Source organism: Eriocheir sinensis, chromosome 23, assembly GCF_024679095.1.
Source record: "Eriocheir sinensis breed Jianghai 21 chromosome 23, ASM2467909v1, whole genome shotgun sequence".
NCBI lineage: Eukaryota > Metazoa > Arthropoda > Malacostraca > Decapoda > Varunidae > Eriocheir > Eriocheir sinensis.
Genome location: NC_066531.1, coordinates 7,475,809 through 7,490,377, shown reverse-complemented (window position 1 = coordinate 7,490,377; position 14,569 = coordinate 7,475,809). Strand labels below are relative to the sequence as shown.

The following is a 14,569-nucleotide window of genomic DNA, read 5'->3' as shown; positions in this document are numbered from 1 at the left end:
CAACAATCAACAAACACTAGCTGAAGTATTCATACCAAAATCAGTACATGGAGTTGATGCACTGCAATGGGGAGCACATTCCTGCAGCTCAGCAAGAGGGTTGGATGCTGCCATGTACTTCAGGGGTTGGCTAAATGTCTTCACCCTTGGCCTTTTTCTTGGGCTCTCCCCTTCAGCTGCCACATTCTCTTGGATGATATCGGACATGTTCGGATCTGTTGGGATGTGGTTGTGTTAGATGTGGAATAACATACGAGAGTGGAACATGGAAGGAAAGAGTATGTCCACACGGTAAAATACAGAGATGAAGATTGCACTGCATTAGTTGAGTGTTACAAGATGTAAATTGAAATTCTTTGGATACTGAAAGGATGTACGGGGACAACTGGGTGAGAAGGGAGAGAGATGTAGATTTTTGTTATATAGCTAGTTACACCAATGAAGACTTAGGACATACACATTCGGAAAGACCACAATTTTGGCTGTTAGACGGAAAAGCACTAGATGTCAAAGTGCCAGGACATTGAAGGAAGTAATAATAAGAAAAGCAATAATAATGAATGAGTATAAATATATTTCTGATATTTTTGCTTATCTTAATACTAGTATTGGAATTCTCAAGCACTAAGAATATAATAAATAAATATTGATAAATTAATGAAAATAAATACATTGATTGTACTAATACTATCACTAACAATATTAACAGCACTGCACCTAATAGACTGAGCAATAAACTGAGTCTGATATATAACCATAATTAAACTGTCTCTGTCTGAGTGTTATGTGAAGCTTGCTCCATGCACCGTGATAGGGATGGCATAGATGCATGCAGGTTGCCGAGATACTTATAGTCACCAGCCACTTGTAGATATGGCACCAAAATGTATTGGAAGCATTGGCGGCCAACTTCTATTTATTTAATTATTATTTTCTTTAAACAAAGGAGACAGCTCAAGGGCAACAAAGCGTTCTAGAAAAAAAAGCCCCACTACTCACCGCTCCCAAACAGACAAAAGTAGTCTTGATACACTCTTCTTGAAGGTCAAGTTATAAGCAGGAGGAAATGCAGACGAAGGAAGGCTGTTCCAGATTTTATCAGTGTAAGGGATGAGAGTGGAGATGCTGGTTAACTTTTGCAAAAGATGTTTGGCAAGATAGAACATGCAGTAATTGACTTAAATTAGAAAAGTATAGATTTAGGAGGGAAGTGGGCAGGCATTGGTTTAGTAATAGGGTGGTGGGGCAATGGAATAGACTCAGCAATCACATAGTGAGTGCAGGGACGATAGCTTGTTTTAAGATCCTCAGATCCTCAGAAGGCTTATGGACCTGATGGAGTGCCTCCTATTGTCCTTAAAAACTGTGCCTCCGTGCTGTCACCCTGCCTGGTCAAACTCTTTCGCCTCTGCCTGTCAACATCTACCTTTCCTTCTTGCTGGAAGTATGCCTTCATACAGCCTGTACCTAAGAAGGGTGGCCGCTCCAATCCCTCAAACTACCGTCCTATTGCTTTACTTTCTTGTCTATCTAAAGCTTTTGAATCAATCCTTAACCGGAAGATTCAAAAGCACCTTTCCACTTCTGACCTTCTATCTGATCGCCAGTATGGGTTCCGCAAGGGGCGCTCTACTGGTGATCTCCTAGCCTTCTTAACTGACTCTTGGTCATCCTCTCTTAGCCGTTTCGGTGAAACCTTTGCTATTGCGCTGGACATATCAAAGCTTTTGATAGGGTCTGGCACAAATCTTTGCTTTCAAAACTACCCTTCTACGGTTTCTATCCTTCTCTCTGTACCTTTATCTCCAGTTTCCTTTCTGACCGTTCTATTTCTGCCGTGGTAGACGGTCACTGTTCTTCTCCTAAATCTATTAACAGTGGTGTCCCACAGGGTTCTGTCCTATCTCCCACTCTTTTTCTGTTGTTCATTGATGATCTTCTTTCCAAAACGAACTGTCTTATCCATTCCTACGCCGATGATTCCACTCTGCATTATTCAACTTCTTTTAATAGAAGACCCACCCTTCAGGAACTTAACGACTCAAGGCTGGAGACTGCAGAACGCTTAGCCTCAGACCTTACTATTATTTCCGATTGGGGCAAGAAGAACCTGGTGTCCTTCAACGCCTCAAAAACACAGTTTCTCCACCTATCCACTCGACACAATCTTCCAAACAACTATCCCTATTCTTTGACAACACCCAGCTATCACCTTCCTCAACACTAAACATTCTCGGTCTATCCTTAACTCAAAATCTCAACTGGAAACTTCATATCTCATCTCTTACTAAATCAGCTTCCTCGAGGCTGGGCGTTTTGTACCGTCTCCGCCAGTTCTTCTCCCCTGCACAGTTGCTGTCCATATACAGGGGCCTTGTCCGCCCTCGTATGGAGTATGCATCTCATGTGTGGGGGGGCTCCACTCACACAGCTCTTCTGGATAGAGTGGAGGCTAAGGCTCTTCGTCTCATCAGCTCTCCTCCTCATACTGATAGTCTTCTACCTCTTAAATTCCGCCGCAATGTTGCCTCTCTTTCTATCTTCTATCGATATTTCCACGCTGACTGCTCTTCTGAACTTGCTAACTGCATGCCTCCCCCCCTCCCGCGGCCCCGCTGCACTCGACTTTCTACTCATGCTCATCCCTATACCGTCCAAACCCCTTATGCAAGAGTTAACCAGCATCTTCACTCTTTCATCCCTCACGCTGGTAAACTCTGGACCAATCTTCCTTCATCTGTATTTCCTCCTGCCTACGACTTAAACTCTTTCAAGAGGAGGGTATCAGGACACCTCTCCTCCCAAAACTGACCTATCTTTCGGCCACCTCTTTGGATTCTTTTTAGGAGGAGTAGCAGGGCTTTTTTTTCATTAATGTTTGCTTTTTGTGTGCCCTTGAACTGTCTCCTTTGCTGTAAAAAAAAAAAAAAAAAAAAAAAGCTACATGGACGAGGCTGACAGGTGGTAATGGGGAGGAATCTGGAGCTGTCGTGTGTAGGCCATTCGGCCTCTTGCCGCGGGAGGAGGGGAGGCATGCAGTTAGCAAGTTCTGAACAGCTGTCAGCGTGAAAATGATAATTTCCACATTATCATTATTTTTATATATCACTTACCCCCGGCTGGCATCATTCCGTAATAAATGTAGCTTCATACCAGGCTGTGTCCTCTTTATCACCACAAAGGGACATGATTTGAGGCTCCGGCTGGTAAACGTGGCGGCCGCGGCGGTGTTGTGATTTTTGAACGAGGCAGCGTTGCAATCGGAGCAGAGAAAGATATTGCTGCGAATAGAGATATAATAAACAGTATAAGTTAGACCGAGATAATTATATATACCCACTCTTTCCCCCTACAAACCATGGATTCAATGTAAATCATTACTGATGGAAATCCGCGTGTGTGCTAAAACAATGAGTTTGGAAGAAAAACATGATCACATAGTTTTTAAAGAACGGCAGTAGGGCTACAACCTTGGTTCATTCCAGTATGTATACAGAAAGGTTAAACACAAAACACATCTAACCACTGGTAGCGTCCCACAAATGCAGAGAAAGTAATATAATTGCGGTATAATAATATAATAATAGCATTACTCATGACATGTAGTCAGGCTATATCTACCTAGTAAAAAAAAAAATATATATATATATAGAGAGAGAGAGAGAGAGAGAGGGCGGGGAGAGGGGAGGAATGGGTGAGAAAGAGGGCGGGGGGAGAGTGCGGGGGTGAAGGAGGAGGGAGGGAAAGGGAGGGATGGGAGTAGGGGAAGCCAGGGGTGGAGGTAGGTGGTGGATACACGTCACAGATACGTCACGCCTCACCTGTTCGAATGTGTAAGTGGCTCACGCAGGTTTTGCCATCACAGTCAAGAGTAAACGCCATAATTAACAGCATCTGGCAATGCACAATAGCGTAAAAAATTAGCGGAGTGTGTGAAACAATCTGTGCCAAAGTCCCATGCTGATCCGAGTCTTCGTTTGAAAGATATTTGCGAAAAACGGTGTCATGGGTCTGATATGGATAGTAATTAACTGTGTGTGTGTGTGTGTGTGTGTGTGTGTGTGTTTACATAGTAAGTATTTCCTTCTTATTACAATCTTCAGGCTCATGAAATTCACGTATCCTGGTAGGCATCTTCATTTTGCTGTATTGCCATGGAACAGCTCCTCGAGAACTAGTAAAGTATGAGGCAAAGTGATCTCTTACGGTTTTCCCTCATATTACATCTAGTGCCAACACGGTCAATACCCGGCATGGGACATTCATAAAATGTCCTCAAAGTTGACACTCTCATGTTTGAGGACAAAGTTGTGTAAAATGCAGCATGCCTTAACTATGGCATCACAAAACTCAGGTTTTACATCCAGAGCTCTTTGAAAAATTCTCCACTTGTTTGCTATTATACCAAACGTGCATTCAACCGTACGGGATTTACATGAGCTGGCGGAGGTAAACACGCATGGCGGCGCTCAAGCAGGGGAAGAAAATAGGAAAGGAAATTCAGTGGAGGCAAAGTGCACAGAGGGACAGATAAGTGTACGCAAGGAAGTGACCCTCAAAGAGTGCGTAGTGTAAGGTGACTTGCACCTTAACTTGTCTCATAAAGCTTTAAAAATGATATAAAAAAAGTTAAAAAGGTTTAAGAATTTGGTAAAAGTATATGTAAAGTTAATAAAACTATATATAAAATTTTAAAAAAAAGTTTAAAAGTTTAAAAACCTAAACAAGTGCTTAACTCTAGTAGCAGTAGGTACCCTGAGGGGGTGATGATCATTAAGGAATTGTAGAAGAAATTTAAAAGATTGATAAAACAAGACAGCCACAACAATAGCAATACTTATCAATAACGATGAAATGGCGTGAATATGGCAGGGAAGAACACAAACACAACAAAAAAATGAAGCGGGAAGGAGAAGGAAGGCGGAACCGGTAGGACATGTCCGACTCCTGGGATGACCACACAACACCCCAATCCTCATCACCAAGGGGATGTCTCTTGTCGCCTGCTGCATCCTCCTCTTGTCTTGTTCCATTATCTTCTTCCTTCCACTCTCTCCTTGTTCTAACCTGACACGCGTCACACACAGATGTAGTCCCGGGATGACCACACAACACCCCAATCCTCATCACCAAGGGGATGTCTCTTGTCGCCTGCTGCATCCTCCTCCTTTCTTGTTCCCTTATCTTCTTCCTTCCACTCTCTCCTTGTTCTAACCTGACACGCGTCACACACAGTTGTAGTCCCGGGATCTGCCTTTGCAACGGCTTCCGGATTTTCTCTTCACTTAATGTCAATGTTCTCGTGCTTTAACTCTTATTTTCTTTTTCAGTATTCACTTGACATCTATTTTTTTTTCACTGGTTTTGCACTTGTGTTTTAGCCTTCTGAATTCTTTGTCTTTCCTTCCACAGTTTTTTTAAGTAATTTTTCCTTTCTTCTATTTTCTCACTTCCTTTATTGCTATTTTTCAGTAATAATATGTCAGCTGGGTGTTCGTCTACGTCGTCTTTGTATGGCTGTTGTACAAATGTGTGTGCCTTTCTAACTTCCGAGTATTGTTTGCAGTGCAGCAATAAATGTTTCAAGTCTTCTACTTCAAAGCCACACAAACCTTATGTTCGTTCATTTGAGGACCTTCATGTGCTCGGGCTTTGCCGCGCCCTTCACCACCACCGCGCAGCCCACATGGTGCCAGTCGTCACGCCTCTCACAGCTCACTCCCTTACTCCAGGCTGTGACCTCCTTCTGGCTCTTCGCACAGTCACTGCTGAACATCTTCCTTGTCCACGGTGTGTTCCTTGTTTTTCCTATAAAATGGTTTTAGTGTGCTGCACCTCCGCGCGTGTCCTCCTGCCGCTGCTTTGAGGAGTAAAACAAGCATGGCGGAGACTGGCAGAGGGAGCGGGTATAAAGTTTGTACGGGCGTACCGCCGGGAGCAGCAACAAAGGGACCTTCCAATGGCCCAGTAAACACTCAAATTAATTAATAATATACTGGATGTATATGGATATACACGTGAATATTAACCCAAAGGGGAGAGACGAGAATTAACCACCATTGCTGGTCTCAGTAATTCAGTAAAATCAATTGATTTGCGGATCTCTGAGACTCAAAGAGAGAGCGTTGCTTCTGGGTGAGAAAGGAGGACTGACAGATCTGATGTGCGTACCATCATCAGAGAGGAGGTACGAGAGTTAAGTGAGCGAGAGAAGAGGAAGGACAGTATCATTATCAGAGGTCTACCCTTTGGAGAAGACTTCCAAGGTAAATTTAACCCCATTGCTTCTTTCCTACTGCCAGAGAGATCGGACCCGATTACCTTGGTTGATATTGTACCAATTTCTCCTTCCTTAGTCAGAGCTAAAATCCCCAATTCCAACTTGAAACAAGAATTATTATCAAGGAGCAACACATTATTTAATAGCCAATATGCACAGGTTTTTATTTCTAGGGATCTGGATCCCTTATAATAATCAGAGTGTGGAACTGCGGCGAAAGAGTGCTGCCAGTCGTACTCACAAGTTCTTTGGCAGGTCAAGAAACCCGATCAGGTAGTGGCTCAAGGTCTTGCTGCGGCTCCTGTGTCCTCTGAGCCTGACCAAAGCCATCTTGATATAAAAGCCTTAGCCTGGGATCGATGACGTCACGCGTTGGGTCCGCAATGCCTCACTCACTAAAACTCTTCTAATTTCTCATCCACCTTTTTCACGCTATCCACTAACATTATTAATAGTATCATTATGATAACTATTATTGTTATTATTATTATTATTATTATTACCTTTTAATTATTTATTATTTATTATTATTATTATTATTATTATTATTATTATTATTATTATTATTATTATTATTATTACTGTACATGATTGCATGTATTAGTAGTAATTTTATATTTACTTCATCTTGTATAGTAAATCTAGATCTCCATTAGGTTTTTTTTTATTTTTAATTTAGATCCTGGTTTCTCTAATAAATGTATCACTTACCTTTATCCAGATATAGCATTAGTCAGGGAAATAAAAATATTGATGAAAACATACCATTTACTTTAATGGAAAAAAATAAATCAATAATATTTCAGGGAGTAAATATCAGGTCAAAACAATATTTGTGTAGATAAATGTTGTGCCCCAAAATAGAAAATATGCTCAAGAAAAAAGGGCAATACGTAAATACTGAAAGCATTTATATAAATCAATCCCTACCACTCTACAGAGCATATATCATCAGTCACACAACCATCCTCCATTGCAATAAAATACCTACATTGATCCTTAATTGAAAATGTCTTTAGTGATAACCTATATACTGTCTTCTAAGACTCTTTCAATGTTGACAGCTTCCTTTTTTTATCGTCCTTTCGGCCTACTGTATCATTGTATGATTTTGTGAAGTTTTTCAACAAAATATTTGTCACAGGCCAAATACACATCCTCAGAAGTTGACTTACTGATGTATTACATGGACAACATTCCTCTACATCAACCAGAGTCCCTTGAAAATTCAGTGATAACCTAACGAGGGCTAGTCGTTGGTTACTGGTGCACTGAATAAATTATGTCTTAAAATTGTTTAGGAGAGCTTGAAATATTTGATAGGTGTGGATACACACAGACAGAGTGAAATCTGTTGGCCATTTCAAGCCTCCTCTATCAAGACTGTGGAGATACTGACATTCTTCAGGAATTTCTGCCTCCATTACTTTATCAAGAGAAATCCGACTCACACACAGGTCACACTTAAGTCTTTTCCTGACTACATGAGCTACATAACCAGCAATGTACATCATCACACTTTCATCTTGCTTTGACAAACTCTGCTCTTTGACATACTTCTCAACACCCTTGAATTTCTCCAGACAGTCTACGGATTCAGAGTGAGATTTAGATTCAAGTTGAGAGTGATTCAATTCAGTGAGAGTTAATGGTCCAAATTTTGATGAACCCATTGAAAGAACATTAATAACTTTGATTTTCCCCTCAGATTCCATTACTTGAGCAACAGCCACATTATAATTTGCACCACTCATTTTCCTGTATTGTCCAAATCTACCTTCCAGTTTGTCTGTTTGGAACTTTCCCAACAAAACATAGCGAAAGTCATGGTCTTTCAAGAGGTAATCACATAACTTAACTAGGGTTGCTGTAGTGTGCTTCTGAGCAAAAGCTGTTTCTCGCGAGAGCTGACCAATCCTTTCATGCTGCACCAATTCCATTCCCTCCCAAGCTGCAAGCCACTGAACAAAGGTAGTGAGAAACAGCAAGTTTGGATCTGTAGATGAATCCTGCCTGATGGGGTCACATTGTGCTTGACGGAGGGCAACACCTTTATCTGGAGTTTTAACATTTACTATATGCCACCATGACATGATTTGTTGCAAGAAAGCAGCAGTGCCTGACACACCTGGCAAATTCATAGTTTTCAGTGCAGCCACATTCTTTTCATCAAACAACCTCACAACAAGCTGTACATTCTGCCTTTCTAAGTTATTGGGGAAAAGTACTTTTTCTGATAAGCCTGGAGCTAGCTTCACACATTTCTTTCTTTCTTTGGCATACAGTTCTTTCAGTGGCTGTAAACTTGCTTCCTCTTGAATTGTGAGGTTGGAAGGTGAAGGTATTACAAGAGTTTGAATGGGTTTCTTCTGATTGAACCAATTATTTCGTATACATTTTAGCAAATGGACTGAATCAAACAGGAGGAAAAGTTGCTCACTTGAATCATAGGGATTTGAAATGGAGGGGGTAAGAGGCCCATCACATAACTTTTCAAACATCTTTCTATTAACCCTGTTATTGTCAGAAATCAATGAAACAACTTTATATCCAATATCATGTAGGAATGCCAAAACTTTGTGTGTTAAGTCAAGAAGGGTGTCAGCTGTCAGTTTGCAGACTGGATACAAAGCAGCAACATGCTTGTGCTTTGATAAAAGTGATGAAATCATGAAAGCCTGAATTGTTGTTGCTGGTTCATCTGAATTCACAGAAGCACCATAAATTTTCCCTCCTTTATAAGAAAGACCCTTCTTACATGTATCTCATCAAGCAGTACGTTCACCAGTTTTCTTCACTTTTCAGACTAGAAAATGTTTCCTTCAGAAACAGTTCATGTGAATTTTCTGTATTTAGACACTTAGCACCAGTAGATATACTCAGTTTCCTAAGGTAATTAGGGTGAGGAAGAACGAGAACTCCACTGTCACGCAGACTTGTGTACAGTGATGGATTGGTCATAAACACACTGTAAGACCAAACCAAAAAATCACAGCTGTATTTCATACTATCTTTGCAGATCAAACCTAGTTGTTCAGCACAGAACCACATCACTTTCTTTTTGGAGCTCATTTCATCATTGTCAGTTTCCAAAATCTCTTCAATAGTTTCTTTACACTGAGTAAGTTTATCAGTGACAGTTAAAGTTGATGCAGATTCAAGATTAAGGTGACTAAGTAAATTCTCAAATTTTGACCACAAATCACATGCATTTGCTTCTCCTAAAAGCCACTTCAACTTTCTTGGTTTTAAGGTATTATTTTCAAGCCACACTGAAACTGTTAAATCTGACATAACTTTAAAGGACACTGTTAGCTTTGGTTGGCCATCGCAGTTAATTCTAAGGAAAGACACATAGTCATCACTGGAAAGATGCAGCCAACCTTTAGAGAGCTTTTCAGTAAATCCTTCACAAAATTCTTTAAAGCTGTTTATTTGGTCTTTCTCAATCCAATCACTGAACACCATTTCATCACGTTCAATTAGCTTGTCTCTCCTTTCCTGTGGAGTGGTGCGAGGAGCTGGTATTTCCTTGACATATACTTGGGCTGGTTTTCAAAGATGGTTGGACAAGCATCTTTATGTAGAGATGGCCTCTCTTTGCTGTTACTACAGTTCCATCAGCGCGTGTCATAGTGTCTTCTGTAATGATGAAACGTTTTTGGAAGTGCTTGGAACAAACAATTGTATTTTCTGTTGGAGTAAAGTCTTTCCTGTGGATAGCCCTCATCCACTGCTGCCGTCGCTGTTCATCTTTAGGGAAACTGAACGCAGAGGCATCTGCAGATTTATAGTTGGACTTGCATCCTGGCACACAGCATGACCTCGGCATCTGCAAATACAAGTTTTATGAAACCTTGTAGCAACAATGTGATAGGCAAGTTATTGAAAATATTATGGATTTATTTATAGGTTGGACCCTTTCCAAGTGTGGATCTGTCGATGCCTCTTCTAAGGCCAACCCCCTTGTTTGGGGAATCTGAGCCTGGCATATAGATAGATTTTTAATAAATAACAAGTGGTAATCAAAGATTAGAACCCGTTTGGAATGTATGGAGTAAAGATTGTATATTAAAATATAAGTTAATATAATCAACTGATATCGCCTTTAATATCTACTAAATTTTACATTACTCGTTTTGAGCAAATGCGTTCATTTGAGTGTAAATAAAGTATATACTCATATCTAAGTAGTTAGGTATAACCTAGAGAGAGAGAGAGAGAGAGAGAGAGAGAGAGAGAGAGAGAGAGAGAGAGAGAGAGAGAGAGAGAGACTACACACACACACACACACCTCAACAACCCTCACACAATGCTCAATGTTAATTAATACAGTCTAATATATTTGTCCTAGTAGGTATGTCTACAACCTGCACTGAATAATTATCCTGAAAACTTTCTATGATCTTATTTTCTGCACGAGTACCACCTACAATTGTTTCCCAGTTTGCTGAGGCAGGATCAAAATCCCGTATAATAAGTGCCCGCCTAGAAATCCCCTATTTACCTCACCTACTACCTATAATGTCATCTACTTCAGGTGACTGATTTGGTGGTGTATACAAAGCTCCAATTCTTACTACCTTGTTTTTATTTGCGCTATCATCAACCCACAAAGATTATATTCTATCTGATCCCTAACCTAACTAAGGGAAATGTGTTTCTCATGTAAGTCACTACACCCACACTATTTCCTATCAGCTCTCTGATTAATATAGGTATATGGTATACCCATCTACATCATACTCTTTCCTACTCTCCTTAAACTTTTCATTATATAGGTATCCATGCCTCTATAATACATACTACACATAAATCTTCCTCCATTATATAACTAAATAACGCATCCTTCTTGTTTCTCAGGCTTGTAGCCTTAGCATAAACATTTCAAGTATATCATCCTAGATGTTCCCTTTTTCATAATTCTGTTCTCACCTGTTGGCACGTGGCTACAGTTTCTAAAATCTATACAGTAAGTACTCCCGTTGCTAATCCTATCTTGTTTATTCCTATCACCTATCAGTCATATATTAATTTTTTATGCAATGTTAAATTTTAAATTCTCACCTTTGAAAGACAGCTGTTTCACAGGAAGAACTAGTCAAAAGTAGTTGCCAGGAGTAACACTAGCTCACAGGATCATGCTTATGCCAGCCAACCAGAGATGCATATGTATGAAACCGGTCCATGATGCCTTGCAGTAGATTCAGTCTACCTAGAAACAAAGTGATAATTAACATGCGTATTGTCAAGGTGTATTATATCATTCACCTCAGCAAATAGAAAATTCATAAAAACTTCCATCATCAGTTATTACATTTATAATTTAATATCCTGAAAAGGGAGATATTTTACTTTTTTTATATCAGGGGCTGTGGCATTCATCACGGTGTTTGGAATGATATGACACATGATATTCACGTGATTTTTACAGTTTTATACAGTACTATGATAATAAAGTACTGTACTAATTCACAACTAAATAAGTTTCTCACCTTGTACATGGAGTGTCACTGTGTTGGAGCGAGTACATCCGACCACCACAATGTTTGAAATGCAACTGATGCTCCTTGTCCCCCCCCCTCCCGCGCCGGCCACCGCCAGCCAACGGACCCAACGCGTGACGTCATCGATGGTTTTCGCGGCCAGGCTAAGGCTTTTATATAAAGATGGCTTTGGCCTGACCCCCTTGTCCGTCCTAGTCCTGTTGGCACCACAAAAAAAACGATCGTTAGACCTCTCCAGTTCCAAACATATACTGATGTTATAACGTCCCTGTGCATAATTTTTGGTATTACTTTCGTTCTTTTGAATTTAAATTGTTTGGTGAATAAAGTTAGTACGTTAGTAGATTTACTACCCAGCTGGAATGTAGCCTTATGTGGTGTGTGTGAGACATGGCTTAATTCTGATATCAGTGACTCTGTTGTCAGTATAGCTGGTTACAATTTCTTTAGAAATGATTCTCCTTCTAACCTAAGAAAACATGGTGTTGGAATTTATATTAGGAATGACATTAAGGTTGGTTGAACCTTTAATGATCATCCCAATAAAAAACACAGTTGGGGTATGTTTGCCGGATTTTGGTGTTACTGTTTTAGTTGTTTACAGACCTCCAATTTAGTAATTCTTTGGTGGAAAATATAGCTCTCATTTCCTACCCGAGTGTTTGTGAGGGTACATAACTTATTCTGGCTGGGGATTTTAAACCTGCCCTCCATTGATTGGTCCTCTGACGTTCCTGTTGGTAGTTCTTTAATACTCGGTGAGCAATTTTTTTTTCTTTTTTTTAGCTCTCTAAGTGTTATGCGTACAGTGGGTCAAGCAGGCTACTTATCTTCGATCTAACAATATATTGGATTTGATCTTTACCACTGAAAGTGATAGAATATCAAATGTTAATTTGATTGACCCCTTTTCTGGCTGTGACCAATTTCCTGTAATATTTGACTATCTATACATTTTGTCCCCTTGAATCTAGCCCAATGAATTCAAAGGATGAATATGATCTTTTCAAAGGAAAGTACAGTTTAATAAACAAACATTTCAAGGACATTGACTGGGACATTGAATTTATGGGATTAAATATTTATCGGTCTTACTCGAGATTTAAGTGTTTATTGTTCGATACTTTCCACCGCTTTATTCCCAAAGAAACCAGGTCCCTGTTCACTAAAGCCTTGGACCACAAGCATACCTAATGATATCAAACGTCGTAAACGGCAGGCTTGGCTTAACTATAAAGATGCTCGTTCTGTGTTTGGCAGATCATCTCCTATTGCCTTAAGGTTGTGGTATGTTTTTAGCCGTTTATCCCTGGAATTCAAAGAGATTGTCCACCTGTCAGTCATTAATTATGAAAAATCTCTTAATTGTCTCTGCTGGTCACCATGATGTGAAGCGTTTTCACGCTTACCTCCGTCACAAGAAGGTTCAGCGTCCGGCAGCTGGGCCGTTATATAGTGAGGACGGATGGTGTGTTGAGGCTGCAGATATGGCAAGCCATTTCGTTAGTGCCTTTGTCATGCCCCGGGAATATATTTTTCTATTTCCTCTATTTCCCAACACGTCCTCTGCGTGTATCGAAACACACGAGAAATTAATCAAGATCAGGGTATGCGCCGGCTGCCTGGGATTGAACCCGCGACCAGCGTGACGGGAGAGCCACTCCTTACCGAGTCGGCCAAAGAGGTACCCCCCTGGCTAAGTGGGTTATGGGAGGCATAGTCGTCGCACTACACTTTATCCACCGTATTTTCTAGAGTTCTTGCTTAATCCTTATCCTTTACAGCGGTGTTATAACAAATTTATATTTATGTCTATAGTTTTGATATTTTTTCAAATAGAGAATATTTTGGCTCAATTAAAACCTTCTGCTTGTTCTGGTCCTGAAGGTATTCCTTCAGTCTTTTTAAAAAGATGTGCCCTTTCTATAAGTTACCCTCTGTTGGTACTGTTCAGAAAATCTCTTTCAGCAATGCAAGTCCCATCAGACTGGAAATATGCTAATGTTATGCCACTGTTCAAAGGTGGGGTTAATTCTGATGCCCTCAACTATAGACCAATTAGTTTGACATCAGTGTGCTGTAAATCCTTTGAAAGAATAATCGTGTCTCAACCTACTGCTTATTTGGAAGATAATAATGCTACGCCAGGGGGTATATTTTGGGGGTATTTGTTGTGTTTGTATGGGTGATGATTCCGCTGACTGTGGTCCGGGAAACTCCAAAGTCATCTGCATTTTCCCGGTGGCGAGGTATCGCAGAGTCAACGCCACTTTCAGCTCCGCTGTGACCGCACGGCTCCTCTCAGTCCTGTTGCCAATCACGTGCCGCACCAAGACAGTGACGAACAACAGGCCAGCACGATCCACCCTGTACCTCTTCTTGAACTCGGTGTCATCGTACTCGTTAAAGATGTCCCTTCTCGGGCGAAAATTCCTTGGTCGGTGCTGGCGATGTTGTTCACAGGCTGCCATGTTTACAGTCTGATGCTTGGGACCTTCCTTGGGAGCGCTTGGGAGACCCCGCACGGCCTCCCAAGTCGGCGAGCGAGATAGGCAGAGTTCCAAGGCTTGGGAGCTTTCGTGAAACATGCCCAAGGTTTCTCGCACGTTTGGGACCCCTTGAGCACACTTCCAAGGACTTGGGAACTTTGATGAAACCCACCCCAGACACACAACCCCAACCCCCAGTACCCATCAGCAGTGTTGCTACATGGGATCAAGCAGCAAGTGTTGCTACTTTTTTTCTTCAGTTTGGTTATTTCCCATTTTAAATAAAAAAAATA

General features: G+C 40.8%; 1 long non-coding RNA gene across 1 annotated transcript; it reads right to left on the bottom strand.

The window, feature by feature from the left end:
- Positions 1-9,925: 9,925 nt before the first annotated feature.
- On the bottom strand, positions 9,926-11,888 carry LOC127002619 (uncharacterized). The gene is made up of 3 exons (XR_007756343.1): positions 11,776-11,888; positions 11,348-11,495; positions 9,926-10,112 (listed from the first exon to the last, which is right to left on the bottom strand). It is a non-coding gene; the product is annotated as an uncharacterized LOC127002619 (long non-coding RNA).
- Between the last annotated feature and the right edge of the window lie 2,681 nt (positions 11,889-14,569).